The sequence below is a fragment of the Micropterus dolomieu genome, linkage group LG19 (assembly GCF_021292245.1).
Source record: "Micropterus dolomieu isolate WLL.071019.BEF.003 ecotype Adirondacks linkage group LG19, ASM2129224v1, whole genome shotgun sequence".
Lineage (NCBI taxonomy): Eukaryota > Metazoa > Chordata > Actinopteri > Centrarchiformes > Centrarchidae > Micropterus > Micropterus dolomieu.
Genome location: NC_060168.1, coordinates 14,393,193 through 14,398,698, shown reverse-complemented (window position 1 = coordinate 14,398,698; position 5,506 = coordinate 14,393,193).

Here is a 5,506-nt window from a genome sequence, read left to right as displayed (position 1 = left end):
TTCTGCTGGCAGAAGAGGAATGTAGAAAAGAGCTGTTTCCTTTTCTGCGGTTTTGGTTCCCTTATTCCAGAAGTGGTACACTGTTACATTTTGATGATTAGACAGAGACAGAATCAAGGTTGTCAACATAATGTCTTCTCTCCTGTTGTTTGGTCTCAATCCGTGAAGTGATAGGGATAGAAGGTTTTAGTTTAACCATTCAAACTCTTAACTTCTCCCTTGGGTGTAGGAGCTGTAGTACTGTAGTGCAGTACTTTTTGAATTGAGCACACACTGGAAAATGATTTTGGTCCAGTAGAAGACATTCAAGACTTTAAACACTAACTTCAACGCTAACTTCAATACTAACTTTAATTATCAGCATGTGAGCAAAACACAAAATGGTTTCCAATATATTATCTTCATCTTCATTTCTAAAAACGTATACACATTAGGTCCTGATAACACTGATGAAAAATAGAAAGTCTGGTTTACTCAAGGGCCATGGACTGTTGTGTGCTTCTTAGACTGCTGAGTAAACATTTGGGTCTGCTGGATGTTTAGTAACCCAGCACCGAACTTCCTCTTTGATCACTCCCATAGACACGTTCAACTAACTGTTTATTGCAATATTTCAAAAACACAAAGCTGTAGATTTTTTTTTTATTATTGTTGGTATTTGTAGGATTGAAAGAAGGTTGACTTTCATGTTTGCAGAGTCAGTCTTAATGGATTTAGTCATTCCTGTATAGCATCACAAATGTTGAGTTTAGCTCTACATTAAATCCAAATCCAAATGGATTTATGGGATAGCTTCACATATTTGTTTAACTCAACTCATTACTACTACATGAGAGCACCAACTCTGTTGTACATGTGCACCCTGGTACACACACAAAAGTAGACAGCAATAAAAGAGAAAGTTACATACAACAGCAATTTTAAGATGCTTTTCTCAGATTTTGTCGGTCATGACATTTGAAATTCCTGAAAACAACAGTCATAGCCACATAAAGAGTTTTCTCACTGATTCAGAAAAGATGCCTCACCCATGATTTCTTGGATTTTGCTTACCTTGCTACACTAATAAATTTTTTTAACACTCCAAAAACCAGAACAAAAACAGAAAAAGAGCAACTTACTTTCACTGGAACGTGAGGACTTCAATTCAAAGGTGAAATTCAATGCGGACAAAATTTAAAAAATGGAATATTATGTAATTTGTGGAACGCACCCTTTTTTTTTAGTTTGATTTTAAGATTTGAGTTAAAATATATAAAATAAATACATTTTGTTAATACACAAAATCATTTTGAAAGGACCCAAATTTTGAGATTGAGAATGTGTATGATCACAGCAATTCATCATTCTTACAGAAAAAACACACAGCACCATCAAAATGTGGACATGGAAGACTGAGAGCTGTGTTCAAGGTGGAAAATTTCTATTATATTATTATTATTATTATATTTTGATGTGTTTATCCAGTAGGTGGCATTGTGTCCACGAATCAGCTTCCATTAAACTTTAGTTTAAGTACTGAGACTTAATAAAGCATGCTGGGAGATTAAATTTGCCATCAAAACAAAAAGAAAGAAAAACAGGAAAAGTAAATTAATTAATCAGAGAATAGTGGGACACTGTAAAATGCGAGCAGCAAATTTGGTTTAAAAAAAAAGTGTTACTTATTAAGTCAACTAAGACTAAGACTATATTAAATAGCCCAATATCACAAATCACAATTAGCCTCGAGGAGCTTTGCAATCTGCACAGCATACAACATCCCCTGTTGTTAGACTCTGGATTCGAACTCCCCCCAAAAAACCTTTTAACAGGGACAAAATGGAAGAAACCGCAGGAAGAGCAGGAAGGGATCTCTCTCCCAGGATAGACAGATATTGAAGGATCATTTTGGTATTTTAAACCTGGGCCCTATTTTTACATATGTCTGGTGAAATGACTAGATCCAAAATATTTTGGAATCTTTGCAGTAGATGCCTTCAGCCGACAGCCACAAAACGGGTGCAGTGGCTGAAATGCGCAATGTTCCTTTGTGGCAATTGTACGCGTCAAAATTACATCCACAAAAAAAGCTTATTTTTGCCACAGACAGGCTCAGACTGTTATACCAGGTGTCTGGTAACCGGTGACACTTTGTTTTTAAGCAGAAACACAAGTCTTGCTCAAGGACAATTCTTGCTCTGAAATCTTGTGAGAGGCAAGTTGTTTGGCAACTACAGTAAAACATTTGGTTAAGGTTATGGAATGGTAAAAATTGTTAAAAAAAAGAAAACAATTATTGCTAGATATGTTGTTCATCCACGACCACTAAATAAAGGCTCCTTACTTCCTGTAGTGGTACTGAATGTTGGCATTGGATTTTAAATTGTACTCTGCAAAATCTTTCAAGTGTGTTATTAGGACAGGATAAGATGGAAGAAGGAAGGCTCACTCAGTGACTTCAACTGTTCGATAGATGCCAACTTTTATATTTTCTATTTACTTTCCATCCTTTTGGAAAATAAAGACGAGGATTAAGATTATAGTGAAGAATAAAATGTTTCCGACTCCCAGGAAGGCTTTCAATTGTTCCTGCAATGAAAATGAACCTTGTCATGAGGGTCAATTGTAATTGGAAGATAATCTTATATACAGTCTGGGCCATAAAAATGAAGTACTGTTATGTTTTTAATATTAAAACATTACTTTAGGCACACATCACTAAGGCTTTAATTATAGCCAACTGAGAGTATGTTACCACCTGTTTTTTAAAAAGTAAAATGATCTGTAGAAATTTTGTGCTAGGAATAATTAAAACAATATTTTTTGATATTCTATTTTGGAAATAAAACATTTACTGTACCAGAGATGTGACAATTCCAATGCTGAATAGTTCTGGCCCAGCTTCTTCTACAATTTTAAATGTGGATGTCGTCAACACTTTTGCAAGGAACTGATACAGCCAATTAAGTCTGTAAAAAAAAAAAACCATTACAGTCATAGGCAGTGTACCGTGTTTTATCCCTGCGTATGAAAACACTGCTCATAAAACAAAGGATGTAACGCATCTGCAGGGGGAAAATTTATATTTTGGGCTGTCATACTGAATGCTGCTGACTGCAGCTCAGAGGAACAGCAAGAAAAGGGCGAGAATATCTCATACAAACATGATTGAATTTAGTGATGTTGAAATGAAAGACAAACACAATGAATGTTATCACGATCATTTCCATTACATTACATCTAAACCCATTTTAATGTAATATTTCAAACAAAATGTCTGTGAGTCACTAATTCAGTATAAAAAGACCAACAGACAACCATGTCACCTGATGACATCATGTTATATTCAAGCCTTAATTCTATGATTTCCGAGACTTTGTTGTTCCAAAATCATTATCATTATGAATTCTCTCTTGAACCAGTGAAACTCATGAGATAAAAATTACAATATGAAACACATGTGGTGCTTCGTCTGCAGACTGTGGCTGCAGCTGAAGTGCTCCTAACCCTCTCAAATTTTGAGGTCGTTTGAACTGGTTAAGGGTAGGAACAAATGCATTTTCCAACCTCATAACTACCTTAAATTAAACTGTGATTGTCATGGAAACTCTGGCAGAAATACTTTTGTGGATTTTACTTTTCTGTAGCTTAAAGGTTCAGTGTGTGTGTGTTTTAGTGGCATCTAGTGGTGAGGGTTGTAAATTACAAACAATGGCTCAGTCACCGCTGAGACTTGAAACTACAGCGGCCGACACGCTCTGTCGGCTCTTGTGCTGAATAATACCTGCGTCCTCCATTTGTCCAAATTTCATTTCTCTTCTTACTTCTAAAACACCAGACAACTACTAATACTACTTCTTCTTTTTCTTCTTCTGCTTGTTTTTCGTACCTATTGAACATAGTGATGGCGTGTACTCTGTAGAGCATTTTGTCAGTTTGGGCTACTGTAGAAACATGTTTCTCTGTTTCTCTGTGTGCTGCCTGCCACTACTGTTAGAGTCACCTCTTGTGTGATCATTGAACCAGCCGGTATTTCTATCTGACAGCTGTAGGCTACATCCCAGAGTTGCTCTCCTCATCCTGCCTGATGATGAGGGAAACATCACGTTTATCAAGGTCACCCAGGAGCAGGTAGCTAAGAGTGCAGTAAGAAAGGGCCCCTCGGCCCCAGCATGTAGAAAGCCTGACATAGTATTGAGCATCATAATTGCATTTCAAAGTAACATCTTCTCCTGTGAGTATGATGCTTTCTGCAGACACATAACCTGAAAAGGAAGAAACTCCTGTTGGTCACAAGGAATATTTGGTCATATATAGGGGAGAGCGGGATAAGTTGTCTCGTGTGTAAGTTGTCACACTGCTCATAACTCCAACACTAGAGGCTCTGTGTCAAAAATCAAATAGCCATTTTGTGTGACTTCTTTTTCTATGTTCAACTTCCTGTTCACATGTGGTCAAGTTCACTCTAATCTGAGGTGAGCACAATTTTATAATTTTTTTGCTTCAAAAGTAAAACATTTGCACTTTACATTTTATGTATTCCAACCTTATTAGGTATGAATGTTCAAAATGATAACTTTGCACAAAGTAGAGGAGACAATAACTCGTCTTTTAATACTTCAACTGAAGTGCTATGTTAAGCTAACCTTGAGAAATAGCCAACATTAGCACACATGTCAGTTTGGGGCAAGTTGTCTCAATGACTTTGGGTCAAGTCGTCACATGTGCCCCAGTACAAATAAACACATAGAACATGCTCAAAAAACTATGTGAAATTGTGTAATTACCTCTGACACTAGTATTAAATGATACTGTAAATAGAATCTTACACACTGTAGTTTACAGCAGCAGCCATATGCCTTGACAAGACTGAATTCATGACAGAGTATATACGGTCTTATACCGTAGGCATGTAGTATGTTAGTAGATACAAACACACACACACACACACACACACTACATGATCCAGTTATTAATTTAGTTAGGCAACAAGGGTAGCAGACAAATAAGCTTGTAATTAATTTGTAATTGCAAGGAGGAATGTGTTTTTGAAGGAAGGAAGAAAATTATAAACAGAAGACAGAGAATGACAGTACACCGCCTGACATAATGTTAAAAGCAGTCAGGCAGGTGAAGTTGAAGAACAAATCAATCAGAAGTGCAGCTAAGGATTTTGACGTAAGCCGCTGACATCTCTTTTGGCTTCATGTGGAGCCATTTTCATACAATATTCGAAAGAAGACGTGGTTTAAGTGTGTGAAATGCAACAAATGGGCCCGCGATGCTTGCACCTCAGGCCAGGCAATTTATGTGTGCCAGAACTGTGACTCATGTCTGATTAGTCAGATACATATGTACGTCATACAAAAATGCACATTGTTGCATTAGTGTGTTTAAACACCACATCTGTTTTGTTAAGAAGTTACACATTTAAGCAAGTTATCTGCAGCATTACATTCAATTACCATAGATCTATTTGCACTCCAGAGAACGTTTGATTTCAAAGTTCAAAGAAAGACGTTGT